Source organism: Balaenoptera physalus, assembly GCF_965194825.1.
Source record: "Balaenoptera physalus genome assembly, chromosome: 7".
Lineage (NCBI taxonomy): Eukaryota > Metazoa > Chordata > Mammalia > Artiodactyla > Balaenopteridae > Balaenoptera > Balaenoptera physalus.
The window spans coordinates 116,975,914-117,001,411 of NC_138886.1; the positions used below are offsets into that span (position 1 = coordinate 116,975,914).

The window sequence follows — 25,498 nt, forward strand, 5'->3', positions numbered from 1 at the left end:
AATTAGGAGTTTGGGATTAACATATACACACTACTGTATATAAAATAGATAAACAACAAGGACCTACTGTATAGCACAGGGTACTATACTCAATATCTCATAATAACCTATAGTGAGAAAGAATCTGAAAAAGAATATATATATATGGATAACTGAATCACTTTGCTGTACACCTGACACTAACACAACATTGTAAATCAACTGTACTTCAATAAAATAAATATATAAATAAAAATGGGTGAAATATAATCATGGTCATATTCTTTTGAAAATAATCAAGTAGAAAGGAAAAGTATCGATGATTTATGACAGACAGGGGGAGGATGATTGGAATGAAGTCCTGAAGAAGGCGGGGGAAGTGGGATCACTGCCCACGTGGAGCAATTGGCAAGAATGACAGACATTAAGGAGGTTCCTGAGCCCTGCCCGTAACACGTTCCTTCACACCATTGACCAGAACTTCAACGTGTGACCACATCTACTGACTGTAAGAGAGATGGAGAGTTTTGATCCTCATTCTTATTGGCTATCTGCCTCTGCCCAGCTTTTTTTTTTTTTTTTCTTTTTTAATTATTGAGGAAGGAGCAGCAGACATAAGTTGAAGTGGGGAGGGGTGAGGGGAGCACTAGAATTCTCTAACATGCTGATGTTTTGTCAGCTACTACAGTATTAAGGCTTGGAGGGTCTACAGACAGATAATTAGCTTTCTGGTATCCAATGATAATTCATCTAGCTGAGATGGCTTTAATAAAAGTTTAATGAACACTTTTGTGTTCATCTCCATGTATCCGTGCAGATGTTTGGTTAGAATCTTACTGTGTTAAGATCTTAAGATGTAAGGCTGAAGAACAAAAAGTTAAGCACCTAGTGGAGAATGAATAACCTCAGGCAAGTTACTGAATTTCAAAGCCTCGGTTTCCTTATCTGTAAAGTAGAGAAAATGAGTTCCTATTTCGTAGACTATTGGGAGAATTAAAAGACAAGGAGCATCTGTCAACTTAAAAGAAAAGAACTGTGTTGGGGCTTCCCTGGTGGCGCAGTGGTTGAGAATCTGCCTGCCAATGCAGGGGACATGGGTTCGAGCCCTGGTCTGGGAAGATCCCACATGCCGCGGAGCAACTAGGCCCGTGAGCCACAACTACTGAGCCTGAGCGTCTGGAGTCTGTGCTCCGCAACAAGAGAGGCCGCGACAGTGAGAGGCCCACGCACTGTGATGAAGAGTGGCCCCCACTTTCCACAACTAGAGAAAGCCCTCGCACAGAAACGAAGACCCAACACAGCCAAAAATAAAAATAAATTTAAAAAACTGGAAACTTAGTTCTAGAAAAAAAAAAAAAAGAATGCTCATAATTTTCCTCTTCAAAATAGATCCTACAGGCAATTTTAAAGAACACCTTCTCAAAATATAAAAAGAATGCCTGACTCCATTTTATGTTTGTGTTTAAATGATGGAAAGCAAGGAAATTCATTACATACTAGTTTCCAAGGCAGGGGTGGGGTGGGAGTGGGTAGCAATCTGCAATAAACTTTTAATAGAACTTTGAAGGTAAAACTGTACTATTTATCAGGAAGGATGCTTTTCCGTATTTTTATGAATATTCAGCTATAACAATAATGATTTGTTTGGCTCATTTAGAATCATAGGTCTTTTGAGAGTAAGAAAGAGTCCCCCAGAGAGAGATGAATCAACTCTCCTGCATTTGTAAGAAATGAATCCCAATTCCTTCTTGTTTCTGTTTTTTTTTTTCCTTCCAAAAAAATTGTATAAATGAGGAAGTAGTGCCAAGGGCCTATTAGTAATAGTTATTTCCTAATTGCAGCGGGAAGCATCCTGCCTGTTTAAATAAATATTGTTAACTCTGACCTCTCACTTTGCCAGGACTGATAAGGCCATTGTTTGGCCTATATGGAGCGCATACAGTATACACAGCGAGGAGCGCAGCAGGAAAACAGGAAACAATAAATCAGAAATTAGAGCCCTGATTGTTGTAGCTAATTACATCAGGCTTCTGCTTAATTTCTCACTCTGTCATTCTAACCTGATTTTCTTGCCAACAGACTGCAAATTGCTGGTGTCACGTACATTCAGCAAACAATAATCCTTAGTTACTGTGACTGACAAATGAATGAGCAGGAGAAGCTAGTTTATTATGCAAGGATGAACTGAGACATTCACCAGATACCTGCCTGGATGGGTTTTTAATTCACTTACCTAGATGTGCTGCATGATACATTTCTCCAGGAGCAGAGATTTTGGCATCAAGACAGCTTAATTAGATTTGTGGCTTGGTTTGATAATAGTGAGCAAGAAGAAAAGACGGTCCTGCGAAAGGAAGGGAGGAAAGAGGTTGGCTTGGACAAAGAAAGAGATAAAGTGGTAACTTAGCTATTTAAGTCAAATCTGAAAATAATACGTTTAGCGTGAGCGAGATGAGTCAGCACATTATTGAATGTTAATCTTGTCTACACATAAATGTGGTGAGCTAATTTCGTATTTTCAACCCCTTATGGCTTGATGACTGAAATTCTAAATCACGTGTGTTAAGAAAGAATGAGAAAAGTGAGATGTTCTTATTCAAAATTAATTGTTGAATTACTCCCAGATTCTACTTCTGCATGTAGATTATACATGCCAATTCAATTTTCCAGGATCTCAGTCCAGTGTTGTTTATACAGTCTAAAATCAGCTTTCCTTTCCTTTAAGGATTTTACAAAATTTACATGGCTTCCATACTTTAAACAACTGTGCTACAGCCCCTGAAGATGGAATATGGAAGAACTAATTGAGGAGAATTTTCACTCTGTTAATAAATTTTCATATTCTGGGTATATTTTCTACCTTTATAGTAGTGTTTACTTATTAGATCACCCAACTGCTGAGCGGATCCAGAGCTGGCAACCTACTTCGCCCAGGCTCTCTGCTTCTTTGGTGCTTAATAAAAAAGTACATTATTTTGTTTAACTGAAAGTACTGTGTATGCTAGCTATTTAGAATGAAACTGTTTTTCGGCTCAAAATAAAATTTACTTCATCCTTCAGCCCGTTTCCCATGGGCTCTGCTTTTACCACTGTCTTGCTTTGGTGTCATTTTCAGGGGAAGAGAAAGTGAACTCAACACAGGGAAGTGGGGGGGATCGCAACAGACCCTTCCCCAAGTCACAAAGGATGTGGCAGAGCAGCGGGGTCCCGTTTTTGGAAAACACTGTTCCACTTGGTAAAGCCAGAGGTCAGAGTTAACTATTTATTTAAATATGGAGGTGATATCTTACTTGCCAATGATGAAGTTGGAATGTAGGCCAATTTAGCAGCCCGGAAATTGGTCAAAGGGCCAAAAAATAGAGTAGAATGGGCCAACGTAGGTGCTGGTCCAAAGAAGAGAGGGAGAAGAATATTTCATTCTTAGTGTCTTTGAGTATTTCTTCTGTATAATGTGTTTAAACCTCTCTGAACCCCAAGCTGACTTTCTAAGAGTCCATCTTAATATCATTTTTTTCTTTTATCCATGTTTTCAGGCATATGTGATAAATATGTGGTAAACACCCCTTGTGTGCCTGTTGTTCCCTGCAGGGGAGAAAGCTTAATATAGGAGAAATGAATCACAAAGCCATTGCTCTCAAAAGCAGTTTAAGGAGGCACACTTGAATTTCTAAAACATGCGTTAAATATCACAAACCGAAACATAATCTTCTAGATACCTAAATGTGTGGTATTGACAGTTAGGACTGTGGAATTCAAAGGGACCGAATTTTTCAGAGAAGGCTTAAGGGAGATAATTTGGCATGAACTTGGAAGGATAAGTAGCATTTGGATAGCTAGAGAGAAAGGAGGAGGCATTTTAAGCAAGGAAATTTCTTTCTTTCTTTCTTTCTTTCTTTCTTTCTTTCTTTCTTTCTTTCTTTCTTTCTTTCTTTCTTTCTTTCTTTCTTTCTTTCTTCCCTCCTTCCTTCCTTCCTTTCTTCCTTTTCTTTCTTCTTTCTTTCTTCCTTCCTTTCTTTCTTTCTTTATTTCTTTTTTATTGAGGTATCTAATTTCAGAACATTTTCATCACCCGCAAAGAAATCCTGTACCCATTAGCAGTCACTTTCTTTTTCTTTGTTAATTTTATTGAAGTATAGTTGATTTACAATGTTGTGTTAATTTGTGCTGTACAGCGAAGTGACTCAGTTATACATATATATTCTTTTTCATATTCTTTTCCATTATGGTGTATCACAGGATATTGAATATAGTTCCCTGTGCTCTACAGTAGGACCTTGTTGTTTATCCATCTTATATATAAAAGCTCACATCTGCTAACCCCAAATTCCCACTCCATCCCTCTCCCAACCCCCTCCCCCTTGGCAACCACGAGTCTGTTTTCTATGTCTGAGAGTCTGTTTCTGTTTCATAGATAGGTTCATTTGTGTCATATTTTAGAGTCCACATATAAGTGATATCATATGGTATTCGTCTTTCTCTTTTTGACTTACTTTGTATGATAATCTCTAGTTGTATCCATGTTGCTGCAAATGGCATTATTTCATTCTTTTTATGGCTGAGTAATATTCCATTGTATCTATGTACCACGTCTTCTTTATCCACTCCTCTGTCGATGGACATTTAGGTTGTTTCCATGTCTTGGTTATTGTGAATAGTGCTAAGCAAGGAAAATTGATTAGAAGAAGTGGGTAAAAAACATGGCAAAACTGGAAATAGGGAAATGGGTGATAAGGAGGGTAAGGGGGGAAGCGCGGTTGGATGGATAGAGAAAGTGGGCCAGATACTGAGCGTCACAGGAAGGGTTTAGACTTAGTGTTGCAGGTAATGAGACTTCTCAGGGATCCCAGATTTGGGAGAGGAGAGGCTGGAACAAGCGTATCAAATTAGAAGACCATTCAAAGTATCCAAGTTTGATGTGAGGGTCTAGTCTAGGTGTTGATAGTGAGAGGAAAACCAAACAAAAGAAAACATGAACTCAAAAGCAGTGATTGGCAGACAGGATGGGATTCCATGGAGAAGATAAAGGGGAGGGTTGAGTCAAAAATGACGGATTTGCCACCTGGAAGAATTATCTTTGCTTTGGCGAGAATGGAAAATTTGGATAAATTAGGAGTTTGCGATTGGCAGACACACACTACTACAGGTAAAATAAATAAACAAAAAGGTCCTATTGTATACCGCAGGGAACTATATTCAATATCTTGTAATAAAAAAAGGAAAGAAAATTTGGAAGAACAAGTGTTTAGATGGAAAGATGGAAGGGCATCAGTTTCCAAGGAGAGAAGGAGGAAGGGACAGAGTTCTTTAGCTGTCATGAGACTTCCAGATGCCTTATCGGTTACAGACACATGTATTAGCACAGGTACACAGACTTGTCTGAGGACAGTGGGTGTGACAACTGCGTGAACTGTGTCACACCTAGAAAGGTTTGTTGAGGGGGAGATGACAACCTGATGAAGCATTGTCAAATGCTGCCCCTTGAATACCGGAGACAGCACGATGTTCAGGACAGGGGAGGGCACATGTGTACAGAAGAAGCCACCACAAAGAACTGTGTCTTCCAAATGGAGACGCTTCTTAGACTCCCACCTCCTCATCAACTCTGGTCAACTCTAATCTTCAGTGTGCCCCAGGATCGTGGTTCTAACATCTGCTCTGCTTGGGTTTGGTGAATTCTGCTGGTTGATTGGTCTGTGACTGGCCTGTCTCCCACTTTGCTTTAGCTTTAAATAGTAGGCTTTGGGGTCAAGTGTCTGACCTCATCCCATCCTCTCGTGATTGGCCTTGCAGCTCCTGAGTCACCAGTCTCCACTGGAAGGGACTAAACAGTTCAGAATTGTTCTCGAGATAATCTTCCATTTCTCCCACTTCTTTGACACCTGAACCTCTACAACATTAGACAAAAAAGGCTGATACTTCCCCTGGTCCCTTTGCTTTTACTCCCTTCACCCCTCCCTGCCAGATGGCGTAGGGCCAAAAATCAAAGTGGAAACGTTTGCACTTTTTTGCATTTGCCTCTATGACAATTTCACACTTTTGTGCAACAGAAAAGGGTATAAGTGTGAATTGCATGACTTGATTATTCCATGTGAATACAATAGGGAGCACAAGTATACATCCTTATCCAAGGCAGTTCATATTAACCCAGATCCCGTTTGGAGGTGCAGGGAGATTCTGAAGATTCAGATCACTCCCCAGAGGAGAGCCATGCGTACCACCTTTGATCATGACAGGAGAGATCCTTCTAAATGAAACCAAGATAAAATTCGAGGTTGAATATTGTACATGAGCCAATCAGAGTTTTATGGAGCCCAAGGCTTTGTTGGCAGTGTCCAATGAAGCTAAGACTTAAGGTAAGTCATTAATCTGGTTTTATTTTTTTATCCTGTTTAAAAGCCAGTGTTAACAGAACTTGTGTTAAGAGCAATGTATTGGACCACACTTTGAAGGTAGAATGGTAGTCGGTCAAGGTTGGCCTGAACTGACGTTACGGGAAAACTTGTTTTATCCTCCCCCTTTCTTTCCCCATGGACTTTACAACGTTCTCTCTCTACGCAGTTTTCATTGGTGAATGCTTTGCTGTAAATGGGTGCTGTGGAAGAGTTCAAAATTTTGATTTTAATCATAATTCCTAGAATACTTAACTTTTAAAAGAGCCTCAGAACCTTCCCTTGTTCTTTTTTAACAAAATTCGTAATATTCTTGCTTTCTTGGACCCTGATGACATCATAAATGAGACTGTAACTGGAAGCGTATGCAACTCATTACTGCAGCTCTACCACACCTGTGCTGCACCATGTCTGTAACAGACTGGGCTGAGCGCCCAGGCAAGCGCCTGTAAACGGGGTTGCTTCAGGCAAGATCCCGCTGGGGAGGAATACTGCTTTCTCTTTAAAAACTATTAGTTCTCAGGGCTTCCCTGGTGGCGCAGTGGTTAAGAATCTGCCTGCCAATGCAGGGGACACGGGTTCGAGCCCTGGTCCGGGAAGATTCCACATGCCGCAGAGCAACTAAGCCTGCGCGTCACAACTACTGAGCCCACGTGCCACAACTACTGAAGCCCAAGTGCCTAGAGCCCAGGCCCCGCAACAAGAGAAGCCACCACAATGAGAAGCCCGCGCAACGCAACGAAGAGTAGCCCCTGCTGGCGGCAACTAGAGAAAGCCCGCGCGCAGCAACGAAGACCCAACACAGCCAAAAATAAATAAATAAAATAAATTTAAAAATATATATATATTAGTTCGCTGAGTTTCTTCCTATAAGACCATAAGAACAGAAAGATAGAAGCTAAAGGGAGAAAAGCACAATTTTGCTAAAATCCAGTTAAGCCCCCTCATGAAAAAATATTAACAAGAGTTGCAATCTTTGTACTTTGCTGATTTACTCCCAGAGCAAAAAACCCCTTAATTTTAAGCGTTGTGTCTGGAGATGTTAAAAGCATAAGTATTAGTATCTGGGGTTCAGCTGAGGACTCTGGGGGCCTTCAGGATTCCCCTTATCCATCAGCTCCATCAACCACTTCCTCACCCCCGCAAGGCGCCCCCTATTTATCCATGTCATTTAAACAAAGCAGTGAACTTGCTATGCACACAGGCTTAAATAAAATTACTAAAGGAAATTAATTTACAATCATATAGTCATCACAGAATCATTTCTAGGGAGGAATTCTGAAGTCATCAGAGTCTAGAAGGGCAAACCCAAACTCAAAATGCAGGTCCCTGTGGGATGCATAGAACAGCAATCTCTACAACAGTTCTTGCTGGTTCCCAGCCCAGCTCTCTTCATTGTCTCCATCTTCCTACTAACAGAAGTCCACTTTTGTCCAAGGGGGCACGCCCAGCCACAGATCAGCTTCCTGGCCTCTTTTGCTGTTACAGATGCCGTGCGACACAGTTCTAGCCAATGGGAAGTTAATATAAGTTTTTAGGGCTTCTTGGAGAATTATTTCAAAAGAGGCAATCGACTTTGCTCTTTCTCATTTTCATACCTGGACAAAAAAATATAACGGTAGAGGTAGTCACCTTGTGAGCGGAAGTGAGGGGTGTGGGGGACCAAAGCACATGCTGACAGTGGCTAGACAGGAAGACAGGACAGGCTCAGGTCCCTGAAGGCATCTCGAGTCAAAAACATAAAACTCTCTGTGCAGCCAAACCTATTCCAGACGGGTGTAGTCTCAGAACTGAATTTTTCAGTAATACTACCAGACATGATAAAAAGCAATTCTGCATATGTTTATGTTGAAGTATGAAATCTGTTCCTGGGATAAGATCATTAGTATTTATCGTGTGCTTTTTAGATATCAGGCACCTGTTCTTAATGCCAATTCATTTCATCTTCATCGCTACACCAGCAGGCAAATGTCATGATGGGTCATTTTACAAAAGAAGAATCCGATGTTCAGAGAGGTTAAAAACACTTCCCAAGGACACACAGCTCCTGTATCAGATCCCAAAGTCCATTCTATTTCCACTGTACAATACTGCACATATCTACTGCTACTGCTTCCTAAATTTTATTCTAAATATCTTTGTGATGAGATACCTCAAAAATATAGAAAATTATAGAGGATAATATAGCTAACACCGTGAATTCACTCCCTAATGCTAAAATTGATCAGCATTTGCCAAATTTGCTTCAAAAATGTCTAAGAAAATAAAATATAGATCTTTTCAAATATAGATCTCTGTACATCTCCTGTTCAGTTCCTTTTCTATATCTCTTCTGCCACTCAGCACTAAACACTATCTTGAGGTCACTGTGTACATTCCCTGCTATTTTCAATAATTTTATCACACACATTTACAAACTCTCTAAGGCAGGGTTTTGTGTATTTTTATAAACAGTATATTGAATTTATAGTTTTCCCCTCAACATTATGCTTTTGTGAGTTAGTCATGTTGATACTTGAAGCTTGAGTTTTATCTACTATATTTTTCTTTATGTAAATGTACCAACATTTACTTACCCATCTGCCTATACTGATGGACATTTAAGAAGCTTCTAAAAGCTGCATCATAAACAGTTCTGCAATAAATACCTTGGATAAGTTTCGTTATACATATATCTGTGTTTCTCTGGAATATATACATAGCTAGTAGAACCCCTGGACCATAGGATACACCAATTAACTCTGCTAGATATTGCTAAATACCTCTTCAAGTGAGAGAAGTTTTCTCCACATTCTTGCTGATACTTGCTTTGTTAGACTTTTCAAGGTCTTCCAAATCTGATGGGGTGTGAAATATTATGTCATTGTGATAGTTATTTGTATTTCCCTCTTTACTACAAAGGTTTAATATGTGTTAATATTAACCATTTGGACTTCTGCTTCTATTGTTTGTTCATACCAGTTCCATATTTTTCTACTGGCATCTATGTCTTTTTATGCTGAAAGCTCTTTAAAAGTGTTTGACACTATTTCTTTGGTTTACATTGTTATGCATATGCATTGCATTGTGGTTTGTCATTTTACTTTATTTATAGGGTATGTTGTTTACAAAGAAAGAGAGTTTTAACCTACAATGGAGATACATATAGCCATCTTTCCTTCTTTTTTGTGTGTATGTGGGTGTCTGTCTTGTCAAGAAATTCTCCCTAAAAGGAAAAACACACTGCTTTCCTCTGCTCACACACCACTTCTGATGTGAAATGTGTGAGGGTTTCTCCCACACCAGCTAATTCTCCAAATCTCCAGACACCAACTGAGGGTTCTACAATTCGATTTTGGCACTAACTACCTGGAGTTATCGCAAACCTTACAAGTTAAGGGCTCAATCCCACAAGACTGTCCCCCACTTTAAACAGCAGACGAAAGTCCCAGCCCTCTATAATTCTGACTGCCAGACTGTAAGTCAGGGGTTCCTGTGACCCCTTCCCTGGGTTCAATGATTTGCTAGAATGGCTCACAGATAATTTGCTAGAATGGCCACTGTTACCGATTTACGTTAAAGGATATAACTTAGGAACAGCCAAATAGAAGAGCTGCATAGGGCGAGGTATACGGGAAGAGGTGTGGAGCTTCTGTGTCCTCTGGGTGCCCCTCCCTCTCAGCACTTCTTTGTATTCACCCAATTTCTTTGCTTACGGTTATGGGGCTTCATTACATCGGAATGATGGATTAAATCATCGGTCATTGGGTGATTGCTTCTACTCCAGCCCCTCTATCCCCGGAGGTTGGAGGTGGGTCTGAAAGTTCCAAGCCTCTAATCTTGTGGTTGGTTTCCCTAGCAACCAGCCCCCATCCTGGGGGAGGTGGGGCTTTCCAAAAGTCACCGCTTTAACCCAAACTCAGGTGTGGCTGAAAGGAGCTTGTTTGGGATGGCAAAAGACATATCACTCTGGAGCTATTTCAGGAACTGGCAAAAAACACAAGTATTCTGACAAAAAATGCTTCTAAAACTCCTGTCACTTAGGAAATTACGAGGGTTTTAGGAGCTCTGGCCAGGAGCTGGGAACAAAGACTGAAATATATGTTTCTTAGATCAAAATATCACGCTCCCTGTTCCAAAATCATAGAGACATAATCCTATATTTTAATTTCTAGTGTCTGTTTATAAAAAGAACTTTTATAGTTCAATTTAGTCGAATCTATCAATCATTTTCTACATGATTTTTTTCTATATTTTAAGAAATTCTTACTACCCCATCATGAAGATGTTATCTAATACTTTTCTTCTCAAGGTATTATTGCTTTGCTTTCCATATTTAGATCTTTAATCCATCTGGAAATGATTTTTATGTAAGATACAAGGTAAGGATCTAATTTTGCTGTATTTTACCATACAGATAAGAAATTATCTGAGTTTCTCTTTCGGTCTGTTCATTTACAATTTAGCTTGTTTCTCTCAGCAGCTACTGACCTTCTCTTCATTGCTCACCACTGAGATCTCCATTGTTTCCTGCAATAGTCTTACTCATGACCCTGCCCGTACTTTGTTCCAAATACAGTCTCCTTAAGCAGAGCTGTGTTGTGCTTCGTTCTCTTAATCTCTGTGTCCACCTAGGCACACCTTCTGTGCCAGTACACTGGAACTGCAGCCAAGACAATGACCCTCTTTCCCCAAAGGATACTCTTGGTTTCTGACAAGAGATCTGGGTGGGGACAGTGGATGTCAATCTTCTCAATTTGCTCCTCCTGGCATGGAATCTTCACCCTGGAAGTGAGCTTGGGTGGAAGCATTTAAGGCTCAGTATTCTCCACATACTGCCTCTGGACTAGAGCTTCCTCTCTGTGAGTGGGAGTTGAGTTGAGGAACGAAGACAGGTTCTCTTGTCCAAGCCTGCCTGGAATAGTACTTCTGCAAGACAGAACTGGGGGCTGGATATGAGAAGTGCTGGTGGCCAGCCCCTCCCTGGGTGAAACCACATCCCTGCATGGGGAGCAAGGTGGAAAGGGAGCCCTGCCTTCTTGGTGGCATGTGCCTGGAGAAGATCTTCCTTCACACTGAGCTGGGGAGAGGAGGTGTAAGTGGGTCGTGGCTTAAATACCACAGATTCTCACTGTTCTTACCAAGATTTAGTAGATTTTCTTGAATAGATGTTTTTTCATTTGCTATATGCCCTTAGGCAAGTTTCCAAAGACTTTAAATGTTTTTTTTATAATCTTCAGTAGGTAAAGGCTTTTTGCTTGAGAGACTATCCATCACACTTCTCACATCATCATTTTGGAAATACAGTTTTTAGATAGATTGACTTTGTCAGGTTAGGAAACTGCTGCCTATTCTAGTTTAGAACTTCCAGAAATCATTAATGAATGTTGAATTTTATCAACTTACTTTTCATATATTGAAATAAATAGAAATGTAGATTTTATAATGGAGAAAAGAAGTTAACATTTCTAGAGTAAATCCTTTTTAGTTATCATGGATTTTTAATATGCCATTGAATTGTATTTACTAAAATTTATTCATTTTGCATCTATATTTATAAATGAAATTGATCTGCAATGTTGTTACCATGTGCAACCCTTTTCTCCAGGGATCCACGTTATAATAGCTTCATAAAAAGACTGGCTAGCTCTCTTTCTGTTTCTCCTTTTCTTTCCTGAAACAGATGATACGAGGACATTTTTCTGTCCTTTGAAACTGCAGCAAAATTGACTTGGTGTTTATGCCTTGTGTCATTTTGGGTGAATTTTATGTTTGACTATCCATTGGAATACAGTCACGGTTATTGGTTTATTAGAAATAAACTTTTTAACCACTTTTTCTAGTTTTCTATCTTGTGTTCCCTGCTAATTTATTAAGTTGAAATTTTTATTCATTTATTTTCATCAAATTTTTGCTTTTATCAAATGTATTTAAGGCTATACACTTACCTATAATACTGCTTTAGTTAACATCTTGCAGATTTTTTATAACAGCAGATTCCACCAAAACCTAAGGGGCTGAGGTACAGGTTGAGAAAAACCTGGATGCAAGCTGCGTGTAAATGGAAACAGGCTAGTTTCAGTGATGCAGAGAGGAACAGAGGAAGAAAAAAAAAGGAATTAAAGAGTGTCCATAAGACACTGCAGGGGAGAGAAAGACTTGGGAAAAGCTAGAGAAGAATAATTCCTCCAATTTGCCCTCCTTTCCTTATTGAGTCATATGCCAAATTTTCAGATTTGGATTAAAAGAAATATTTTAAGTTTGGCAGCTCTCCGCTAGAAACTTTTATAAAATACACATTCTTTTCTGGTTTCTCAGTACCTGCAAAAACGAATCTTAACTTTTCCATTAAGCACATACATAAAGTAAACAAATAAATAAAAGTTCAACTCTAATGGCTTTAATCTAATATTTTATTTCTCAGAGTATAATTGTTTTAGGTTTTAAATGGTCCTGTTAAAATATATTCAAATCATGGAGAAATGATCTGGCAAAGATCATACAAAGAATGAGAGTTAATACATTCACTGTATTCATTACATTAATACATTATGGAAAATTCATTCTTTTACAGTTCTTCCCTCCTCTTTTGCCTCTGAAATGTTTATATGGTAGGCAGAAGCATCATTGCTAGGGATAATTAGTTTGGTCTCTGGGAATGTTTCCCAGATAATAGTATGGTGCCCCAGAGACTAGAGAAATGAACAATGTACAAAACTCTTGAGTTCTAATTTAAGCCTAATCACTGTCACATTTGGATTCCTTGAGCAAATGACTTAATCCATCTCTGGGTCTCTCCAGAGCACAGGGACGGTAATGCCTACTTTAAGACAATGTGAGATGTATTAGCAATTTGATGATGATAAAATGCCTTGAAAATACAAAGCTGCTCTATTTAAATAAAGGTTGAGAATGCAGAAAACAAAGGAAGAATCAAGCTTGGGAACAGGTTAGGAATAATTCCGGGAAAAGCCCCTCAAGAAGTGGAGACTCCCTGCTTGGGCTTGTTTTGCACAGCAGCTAAGTCAATAGACCACCCTGCGAAGGGAAGACCAGCTGAGGGACACTGTGAACTTCACACTGGATAAGCACAGATTAATTTGGTTCAGGTGTTTCTTTTATATGCGGAGGGAGAACATTCCAGTGTCCTGTAGCCTTCCAGAGGTGGTCTGTACTGAGGAAACACTGGGCTGTCATCTAAAACCTGTCAGGGTACCAGCTGGATGTAAGCGGTTTGAGCCCTGGGTGCTGACGTGTAAAATACTCAAGAAATATTTCAGAAGGAAAGAAGTTTTGCAGGTCCGTGTTTCCCTACCCCAAAATCTCAAGGCCTCATGTGTTTCAGAATTTTGATTTTTTTGGGGGGGCGGGGGGAATGTAGGGACCTATCTATCTATCTATCTTTCTATCATCTATCTATGTATCTATCTACGTATCTATCTATCACCTATTAACATCACTAGTGGAAACCAAGACATCACTCTCTAATCCGACACATTATTATCTTTGCCACAAGACACATGAGTGACATGAGTGGCACAAATAAACATAAATCATAAATAATCTCACATTAGGTCAAATTTTGCTGGTAGTTAATTTATTAAAAATTTTTTTTCAGCTTTAAGAATTTGGCTTTTGCATGTCAGAATTGCAGAAAGACGATTGAGATCTGTTAAAAAAAATACAACTCTGAAGTTGAAACTGGAAACTTAGCCTTGTGTAGGGCAGCATGCCTTGTGGTTTGCACTACATAATTCTGGGGGGAAAACTGTCTACTTAGGTAGGGATCATAATTATGATTTAATGACCACAATTCATTTAGCTCACTATTAGTTTTTCTGATTTTTCTTAATTGAAATCCATGGGCCCATATATAAGTCCTGGGGGAACAGGAACCCAATTAACTCCTGAAATAGTGTGAACATTTCTTTGTACATGTGCATTTTTCCAGGGAGATGGTCCGTTCCTTTTTCTTTTTTTTTCCCTAAAATTTCTGAAGCATTCTAAGAGAAAAGTTCAGAAATTTCTGCATTAGGTCACTAAAACAAATGTTAATGACGCTCATTTAAAAGGTAGGATTACATTAGTATTTTAGTAACACATTTCATGCTCTTTACCACGGCCAGGCCAGGAAGGCCACACATTGGCCCCCACCCCCTCCTCTCTGTACTCATCTTGCCTCCCCTCCCCCTTTCACTGGGCTCTAACTCCACAGCCTTCTCTATGTTTCTTGTCTTCATTAAACCTGTCCCAACCTCAAAGCTTTTGTATTAGTTGTTTGCACTGCCTGGTGTCCCTTCATAAGATATTTCCAAGACTGGATGCTGTTTGTCATTTAAATCTCTGCTCAAATGCCACTTCTTCCGGGAAGGCTTCTATGACTACATAATCAAAAATCACTCCCCCCATCACTCTCCACTGCATTGTTCTGCTTTATTTTCTTCATGATACTCACAGTTACAACATGGTGGCCCTCAGGGTACTTATCCTCTAACTGAAATAATCTTGTTTATTTATATATTTACTTATTTATTTTCTGATTCCCCACCCTAGAATGTAACTTCACTCTATCCTCTATGCCTAGAATACTGATTGCCGTTTAGTAGGGCACCCAGGAGTATTTGTATATAGAATGAATAAGTGAATTAATTACACTCATTCCAGTAATAATGGTGCTTATTGTAGAAAATAGGAACTGGTAAGTAATAGTTACAAGTTACTGTGTTAACTAGGGCAAGTTACTTAGGCTCTTTAAAGTTGTTTTCCTAATCAATAAAATAGATACAGTAGTACCCACCTTGTGAGTTTATTGTGAAATTTAAATGAGTTACTGCATTTAAAATACTTGGCACACTAGAATACATTTGTTAAATATTGTTGTCATTATTATTGCCATTTTACAAAAATTAGAAAATGACTTAAAATGAGACAAAAGGCATATTCAATGAAATACAAATAAGTATCCTCTAAAATACATTAGTTAATATATGTGGAATCTAAAAAATAAAACAAACTAGTGATTAAAACAAAAAAGAAGCAGACACAGATATAGAGAACAAACTAGTGGTTACCAGTGGGGAGAGGGAAGGGGGAAGGGGCAATATAAGGGTAGGGGATAAGAAAAAAAGGGTCATTATAGGATTATAGGAAATCATGTGTGTGAAATTTTTGAAAATTGTAAAGCGCTATAGAGTTTAGAGAATCTTTCACTCAATAAAAAGTTTAACAATAAAACAATTTTTTTAATTAAAAAAACATATACATTAGTTAAGATTCCAGATAAAATTATTTAAAGGTATAGCTAACACAGTGTCATGGTAATATCAGTTTCAATACTGAAATGCAAAATCCTAAGAATTTTGGATTTGAATGTAGAACAAAAAGTGTTTTAACAATTTAAGCATTAATTTTGGATTCTAATTTTTGAGAGTCAACGACATTTTGTTTATTTATTTTATTTTTTTGGCTGCGTTGGGTCTGCATTGCTGTGCGTGGGCTTTCTCTAGTTGCAGCAAGGGGAGGCTACTCTTTGTTGCGGTGCACGGGCTTTTCATTGCGGTGGCTTCTCTTGTTGCGGAGCACGGGCTCTAGGCGGGCAGGCTTCAGGAGTTGTGGCTCACAGGCTCTAGAGCGCAGGCTCAGTAGCTGTGGCGCACGGGCTCAGTTGCTTTGCGACATGTGGGATCTTCCCGGACCAGGGCTCGAACCCGTGTCCCCTGCATTGGCAGGTGGATTCTTAACCACCGAGCCACCAGGGGAGTCTCGTCAATAACATTTTGAAACTAAATACATGCTTTCTATTTTATATTGACACAATATATAAACAGAATACCCAGTAGTTAATCTTCATAATATCTAAAACTCTCCAGAATTCAACATTAGTAATTCTTGAGAGAATTTGTGTGCCTTGAATATTTATTTGTCTTTATAAAAGAAACACTCAAGAATATGCTGGCTAACTAGATAAATGGAGACTGTGATTTGAAGGATGAACTCCTAGAAACTAATTTTATTTTGGAGAATTTTGCTATTACCCTGTACTAGTAGAGCTAATGAGTGATTTTTCCATCTACTTAGTTCTGGCTAAAAAATTATTTCCACTTCAAATAGTATTTTCTCATTAAAGTTTTTGTCGGTTAGTTCTCTATCTTGTTATAATGAAAAATGTGGTTATAAATCAAATTTCTAAAACCACTGCATGTGTCCTAATTCAGTTCATTAAGTATCACACCCTAAATATTTCTTTTCTTCTGTTTTCTTTCCAGTGATCCCTGCCCCAAGCTTCTTTATCTCAACTTTGAAGGAACTATTTTATAGCTTAATAATATTTTAGAACTGAAATAGCCCCTAGAAATCATCTAGTCCAATTCTCAACATCTAAAAATGAGGAAACAAGTCCAGAAAGATGTGTCCCAGATCATCCAGTGAATTAATGGAAGAGCAGAGGATAGAGCTCATATCTGCCTTTCTTAGATGTCCAACCACTAATCCCCAAGTGGCAGTCACCCCCTAATGAGCACAGCCCAGGCTGTGGGGAGGAGTAACTTCTTAGGTAAAAATTCATAATCACGATTGCTCTTAGGTTGTCAGCTTTTCTTGGAGCAATCAGAGAGATACTGCCCTAGAAAAGGGAGAGCACAAGGGAGAGGAAAATGTTTTCAATTGGAGATAAATTCTCCAGGGTCGCGTCCTGCCCTCCTCGTTCTCATGATGATTCTTTGCTGTGTGAGTTTTGGGTTGGCCCAAGGCTAATAATTACGTTCCTGCCCTTAAATTTTGTTTTCTTCTCTCTCCTCCTTCCATGAAAAATGTTGTTACCCTTGGATAAAGTCTAAAAGGGACGTGAGAAGGCTTAACAAATACATCCAGTTAAGCAGACTGCCTTTACGTAAACTTAATTTTAAAACTTGAGTCAATTATTTGGATAAGAAGTGTAAAGAAAATGCCAAAAGCTGTTCTTCTAAAACAGCCAGAAGATTAAAATAAGAATTCCACTTTTACATGGATTGTGCGGTCAACTCTGTAAGTCGTTGTGCCCATCTAGATATACCTTATTGCTTGCTTTTTTAAAAAAATCAAACAAACAAAACAAGCAAACAAAAGCACAGGGCTTTCCATTTGTATGTGTAGAAGTCCTAATAAAATGTTGCAAGTGTATTGAAATACACCACTGACATTGTGTAAATCTTAGTTGTTTGTTCTCAGAATTTATGCCATCCTTAAACCAGGGTTTGTAATCTTAGTTTGCACACTCTGAAGGCAAGATAAGATTCCAAGCATTTCTAAAATAGTTGTTATAATTTATTGTCACTGCAGTGCAGTCGGATTTAAACCCTTTTGGACCCTGATGCCATGCAACAGCAATTCAGAGTTCAAAGGGGTAGGTCTACACACGTGATTAAGTTATCACTAATGGAACTACTATAACCCTTGCTATGCCCTGCCTTCTCCTGGTGTTCCAAAGATTATGTGACACCCAAAAGCCTTCAAATACCTATTATGCATATTTTATTGTGTAAATCACAGATGTCAAAGTAACACACATTCAATGAACTGCTTCCTGCCTTGTAACACAAAAATTATTTTCACAATCAACAATCATGTTTCCTCATGAATAGAACCTTCTCCTGACAGACCTCCAGTGCCAAATGTGGTTTCCATTTGCTGTTTTTGGATTTATTTGACTGTGCCAAAGTTCAGGTGTGCCAGCTCTTCCTAATAAGCCATTTGGATGAAAGCTTGGCTAGCTCAAAGGATCCTGATGTATTTTATGGCTGCCTTTTAAGATTATTGTTCAGAAATACCAAGTCTAATTTTGAAATCAATTAGCCATTGGGTCTGATGAGGTGTTGGCCCAGCTCAGGTTCACACCCGCTGTCCACAGATTATTGTTCACTTGAGCGGGGTCCTTAGGACTGCACTGTTCCCGGCATCTGGTAGACATATGTCTGATGTTCTCGCAGAATGAGCTGGTCGTTTAAATAGCAAACCGTAATGAAGAAAGCTTTGTAAGTTTGCTGTGGTTAGCCAGGAAAACAAATTTTTTACAATACTCTGTAAAAAAGAAAAAAAGAGAGAAGAGAGAAGAAGAAAAAGAAGAAAAAGAAAAACCCTACTGCTTTCATATTTTATTTTTCTATGACCCGTGTCTCGGGAACCCAAGTCTTCAAAATACATGGTAGACTAAAGAGATGTAATGAGAAAAGAATCAAATTATCTGCTACCTACTAGTACCAGACATATACTCCTTTTTTCCTTGGGTATTCCCCTCAACCAGACTGAAGGTATAATATCTTTCCCAGAATGCTGCTTCCCAAAGGGGAACTGTATCTTTCTACCACAGTCAATCAGCACTTATGAAGGTGCAAATTCTGCTTGGCAGGGCCAGTGCTTCTGGGAACAGTGCCAGAGGCCCCAAGCACCACCCATGCTGTTCAAAAGCAGTGGCAGATAGTAAAATAAAAGGCTAAACTACCCCTTCCTTGGGTTTCCCACTCGCTGGCCGCCTAACATTTTGGTAGAACAAGGGGATCTATCTGACTTGTTCTTTCATGAGATGCCACCGATCCCTCAAGTGGGCCCATTAGAAAGGTCTCAGAGGCAGCCAAACAATAACGAGGTAAATATTGGGCATTTCCCATGATTTCTTTTACAGACAAGAACATTTTCTTATTCTTTTCCCAACTCTGGGATAAATTAAGATTTATGAATTTGCATTTATATAAAATGAAATTAATGTATATTGATATAGTATTTGTCCCAATGATAAGAAAGATTCAGTGGGCTGATCAGAGATCAGGTGGTCCGGAGAACTATGTGCTATTTGCGGCTCTGTGCTTTTCTGCTGAGCCCTTAGTGAGGCAGGAAGGTCCGTGAGGCTGGCTGTGCCGTTATCACTTTCATCTCTCGCTGTCTCATGAAGGAGGCTCGCTGGTTGTCATTCATTCAATCAACACATTTTTATTAAATACCTACTGTATATTAGGCACTGGGAAAGCAAGGAGGAACAGAACAGACCTGAGGTCAAAAAGCTTACAATCCAGGGGAAAGAGAGAGAGTTAAAGAAGTCAAAAATAAACAATTGGATTTCAGCCTTCAAATAAGAAAAATGAGGAAATGAAATACCAATTATATATTTCAATTATTATTTAGATCTTGAAAATTCAAACAACTTTTCTTAGCGATCACCTCATGCTCTGAATAGTTTTGATAGGAAGAGGACATATTCTCAATGGACAGAAAGTATAGCCTGCTAAATAATTTCTAGTGTATTTTAATCAAGAATTTCAAAGCTCACTCCCATTTATTGAGTGTATATTATGTATGACCTCTCCATCATACTTTATCACATTTAATCCCTGCCCCCAAAATGTAGCTATTTACTAATGAAGACACGGAGGACCAGAGTGGTTAAGTAATATGCATCCTATCACAGAGCCTGTAAATTAGAGCTGAGATTAAATTAAGATACTACTTGGCTCCAAGGTCCATATTCTTTGCAACATTATTGTCTCTCAACAGTCCCTCTCAATAATGCTAAGTAATAAAAACTCCTTTCATTATCTCTGAAAGTCATTATCATTGAATATCATTATCATCAATTGATTAAGTGCTTAGCAAATTTGCTCTGAACTTGCTACACGTGCAATACCAAGTCCCGCCAAATGCACATGGTGGACACGCTTACAAGCCTCTACCACCTTTACATATTTAAAAAGGCATAGGTGTCTGCAGAACAAATATCCTTTCACTCTTAAAAGAAAGCTGAGTACATTAGCAGCATGAAACTTTATATATACTGTGTGTGACTCTGTGCAAATAACTGTTGAACTTGTCTCCAAACTGTGGATGAGAGAAGCAGCATGTGGGTGACCCGATCACAAAAATGCAGGGAGAAGGTGACTGAGAGCGCAGCTCGGAAAAGGAGGAGCTCAGTGAACTTTCTGTTGCTTTTGTTGAAAATACACTGATACTCTGATCATCTTAGTCACTCCTGGGGGAGCTTTTGCTCAACTTCCAGAAAAGACATGAAGAAATGTAGTGATTTAAAGGGGAGAAGTTATTACATGGAGCCATAGAATTTATTCCTGTTCTTTCAAATATCTTCATCAAAGAAATATACTTTAAGGTTGAATTTATAATAGTAAAGCATGGCTTGCTGAATCTTTCTAAAAGCAAAGATGACCAGCTTGTACCAGAGCACCGAAGCGGATTAAAGTTGTAACTACCACTGTAAGTCACCGCCATTCAAAATCACTGCTGTAGTAAGTTACTGACTGAATAACAGACTGTTACAAAGGATGATAAAAGTGAAATGACTTATTCTTTTCTCCAGCATGCAAAAGATCTCACCAATTTTTATTAAAGACACAATATGACTAGATATTCAACAAAGGTGAAACGTAAACATTTCTAAATCCTCCGTGAAATCGAAGCTTGGAGAACCCTCAGAACTTCAGAATTTAGTTTCTATAATTCCATACCTAAAAATGTAAGTATCAGAAATTTCTATGTCTTGATTGATTTTTTTCTACCCGATGGTAGACCCTCTGACCTCAAATATAAGACGATTCTTGGTAGATTATAAACATGACCACGGCAATTAATCTTTTTCCTTAAATATTAAAAAACCTTAAGTCTTAAATATTTTCCCTAAATAGTAAAAATCTTTGCCTTATTAAATTAAAAAAAACATTAGAACAGTATAACGAAGGGATACATTTAATAATTTTCAGCATATGACTCCTTATTGTCAAGGTGACTGAAATTCAGTAGGGTGAAACATGTTCTTGGCTGCTATCAGTAATATCATTATTATTCCACTTAAATGCAACTGTTGCCTTTCTGAAGCACAACAGTCCCACCTGCTCTATTTCCATATATCACATTTATTCTTTATGTCCAGTCACCTATCTTACCCCTTTCTTATCACCAACATAATAATTTTAAAACTTTCACGTTGGCTAGATATAGGCAAAGAGCAATGAGGGTCTACCAAACACCAAGGCTTGTTAGACATCAGTATTCTCTGACTCCTGACTAAGAGACAGAATCCATCATGATCCAATGTTTCAGAAATGATGTACCAATGTGGGCAATGCAGAAATCTGTTTTCCTTTTTTCCTTAATGGTGCTCACATTTCATATTAACAAAAAGCTTTCTTCTTCATGCCGACGCTCTAATTTTCTTTCAACTTGGTTTTATTTTATTAATCGGTGGAGGGTGTAAGCATTTTACCATCAGCAACCATAGTGTGGAAACTACAGTTAGAAATACCATCCCCAATAATTCTATTGACCCTGAAGCCTGAACCATTTTTGAGCTTTTGTCCCTAATTTTCCAGAAGGTGTCAGAGATTGATCAGAAATGCCCCCTTATTTTTTAAAACAACTTTCAATATGTGGAATCCTTTTATTATTATTTTTGAAACTATGAAACACATTAGACATCTACCTCTGAAAAGCAGAGCTAGGATGGTGGGCACTTTGTAAATGAAGATCCTAAGAGAAGATCAGGTGCCCCAGGGCTTTCACACAGCTGGTGAAGCTATGGTCAAACACCGAATTTTATAAAGTTCTTACCTTTAAATTAGAAAAGCAATATGCATTCATGGAAAATGCAGAAATGTGTAAAGAAGAAAATTTAAATCAACTAACATCCAAGATTGATACTTAACCCACGTTAACATTTTGATGTAGTTTGATACAGTCTTTTCCTGTGTTTGCTTGTGTTTGCATGTGTCTGTGTATAATAACAAAATTTGAATCAGTGTATAAAGCATTTTGTATCCCAATTTGCTTGTGAGTATTTTGCATGTCACTAAATATTCTTTGAAGATATGATTTATAATGGTTGTAGGAGATTGCATTTAATGTATGTATTGTAATTTATTCAGCTCATCTTTTTTTAATTGAGTTTTTAAGTAACTTTTCCTATTATAAATAAAGCTGTTATGACTATCTCTATACATAAATCTTAGTGTATATCTCTAAATTAATTCCATATGATTAATCCCCAGACATGGAATTGTTGAATCAAGCTGCACAGACATTTTTAGGTATCTTGATCCATATTGGCAACGTATCTTTTCAAAATGCTTTAATTTATTCTCCTGTGCAAAGTATAGGACTGTTTACTTTACCCAAATAACACTGGGTATTATCGTTTATTTTTTAGATCTTCCAAAGAGAAAGGGAGAAGTGCTATTTCATGTTAATTTATATTTCTTAGATTAAAATGGAATGAACCCTATTTGATACGTTGAATGACTTTTTATTCCTTTCTTTAAAGTTGTCTGTTCCTTTCTTTTGTGTGTAATCTTATTGGTCTGTTTGGTTTTTTTTAACTTTATTTGTAGTTCTTTATTAGTTAGGGCTGTGATCACTAATTTACCACGTGTGTTGTAATGCTGTTCTAATTTGTCGTTTCCTTTGAATGTTCTTTCTGTTTGTGATTCAGGGGTTTCACTTTTATGCTTTAAAACATTCTGCTCTTGCCATGAGGTTATCTTCCTTAGCTTCTATGCTTACGTTTTTCCATGCCTCAATATCAAGTAAATACTCATCTATATTTTCTTCTTCATCTTTTATGGTTTCTTTCTTTCGTAGATATCAAGACTGTTAAACCATCCAAGTGGTTTCGATGGTTAAACCATGTTGCTTCTTGGTAGAAGTAGAAGGATCACTTTATTTTTTTCTTGAAAAGCTAAATACATTAACTAACGGCAAAATCATCCTTTTCCAATTACTTTGTGTCATCCTAATAATATACCATATTTTTATTTTCTATAGAGTTTTCTGTTTTTTTGGAACTCTAGTTTGGTTTTACTTTTGTGTCAGTACCACCATACTTTATTAAGTATAGTACCTTTATAACATTTTAATATTTTATTGCAAGTTCCTCTCATAAATCGTTTTTACTTGCCTTGGATTTTCACATCATATGCTTAAAAAAAATCTGGTTAGTTAAAAAAAATACCTTTGAGATTTTGATCCAAATCCTAGACTTTTTGATTCCTTTATCCAGCGCTCTACCTTAGATTGTAGTTGCATGAAGTTTTGGGGTTTTTTGTCTTTATACAGTATTTTCCAAAATTTTAATTGTCACACCTTACCTACCCTATCAGTTTAGTAAATCAGAATAAAAGAGAAATGAAAATCACAGAATCAATTGCGATATGGATTTGAATGAGTACACCTTATACTGGGCTTTTTTTTTTCCCCCAAAGCATTATGTCATTCAGTGTAGAGTGCCCATTTTTTTCCCTCCTGAATTAGGGCAAAATTTACTTGGTGTAAGTTGTCTAGATACAGAAAAGATTCAAGTAAACATAAAAAATATTCAAGTGGACGAGGGGATTTGTTTTCACTGTTTATTTATATCCATGAGTCTCTTTGCAAGTTTCAGAGGCTGTATAAAGCTATATAATACAGCCACCTTTCTGAGCAAACTTGTGTGTAAATACAGTTTATTTCACTTGAAGCCTTGCCCCCGTGACTGATGGAAATTGTAGTAAAACTTCCACCTGGGTTGTCAACTACGGGAAACTTTCTTATTTATTTTTATTTGTCACAGCAGGTTAAGCTCACAAAGTCCAGGTGTTACATGGCTTTAAATCTGGACACAAGCACAGGAATAGTCTGTTGAAGGTAGTTTATTTAGGATTCCTAAACATGAAGGGACTTAACGAAATGGATTTTATCCAGCTCTGTAGGTCAGGGTGTAAATTCAACTTACAATGACCAGAAATAGACCAAGACAAAAGCAGTATCAACAGAATAAAGTTCTGGGGCATGTACTATGATAATTCTATATTTCTGAAGATGGTAGGAAGGAAAGGAGCAAAGATGCAGAGAGAAGCAGCCTCCTTCCTGCTAATTTACCTAATTATCTTCAACTTAGCTAAAGGTGGCCATCCCTCCTAGTAATCTTTCTGGTTCTGTGTGGACTAACGTAACAATTGCTAACAGCAGATAAGAAAGCTTCCCTCCCTCCTTTAAACATAAAAATGTATAGATTTTAATTTTTCATTATTTATATTTATTCCACTTTAGTTTTTAATCTTCATTCCCAAGGTTCTGACTTATGTATTTATTTAAAAACACATTGTCTTCATGATTATTTTATTATATATTTTAAAAATTTTTGTTTTGTTTTCTAATGACTTTGCTCAAAATAACATGGTCATTCTTTGGTTAACATGATAATTCACTGTACGGTAATTGAAAATATCTATTTTATTTAATTAGCCTGTCATATTTGCTGTATTTTCTCTGTTTCCTTCCTAAAGTGACTAAAAATAAAATTATCTTTCAGCCTTTGCCTACACAACTAGCAGATGTCCACTCCTCCATCCAAATGGACTTGTGAGTATACAACTAATTTGGATCCAATTAATGCACAGTTTAATTAAAGTTGATTTTTTGTATGTTATTCTAATTTTCATCACACCGTGCTTGTATTTCAATACTTTGGTATTTCATAAGCTGTCAGCTTGTGATACATTCCAGTTATAAGAGACTTTAGTTGATTCTCGTAGGATGTATATAAATGCATGTATCAAATTGACCCATCTGGATAGCACAAAATTCCCAGACAAGCCCGTTTGAACTGAGCCACTTTCGTGGTCTGCTGTCATAGTTTATTCCGTCCTGTTTTACATTTATATTTGACATTTGCTTTCTACTTCCTGTATATCAATACAAGAATTCAGGAATCTTTTTCCAAATTACCCCTTAGGCTAAGTCTACACTTGCCAATCCATACTATATTCACCCAGAATTTGGGAGTTTAAAAAAAAAAAAAAGAGTTAAAATTCCAACTTGATTCCACTATTGTCAATTCACCATAATTCAGTTATTAATTTTTTAAGTATTTTGGCCCAATAATACATTACTATATTTCAAATAAACTACTTGATAGTGAGCTAAGAATTGTAGAAAATCTCCTATAATGAAACTTTGAAATTCAAAGTGGAATTCTATTTTGGAGTTCTCATTGCAAATATCTGCAGAAAAAATTAAAAAGGGGTAAGCAAGGAAGAATTTAACAACTCTCTAAATGGTATAGAGGCAAAAGTTATGAGAAAATATCAGTTTTATCTAACTAGTTGCCACTCTAGAAATTCTATATTTGGCAACCTGTTTCTTTT

The 25,498-nt window shown here is 37.7% G+C and overlaps 1 long non-coding RNA gene across 1 annotated transcript in view; it reads right to left on the minus strand.

The window, feature by feature from the left end:
- LOC309664118 overlaps positions 1 to 7,208 on the minus strand; it is a 106,847-nt gene extending 99,639 nt beyond the window's left edge. Inside the window, exon 1 of the long non-coding RNA XR_014265630.1 lies at positions 7,135 to 7,208. This is a non-coding gene — a long non-coding RNA (uncharacterized lncRNA). The remainder of the gene's footprint in view (positions 1 to 7,134) is intronic.
- Positions 7,209 to 25,498: the final 18,290 nt, after the last annotated feature.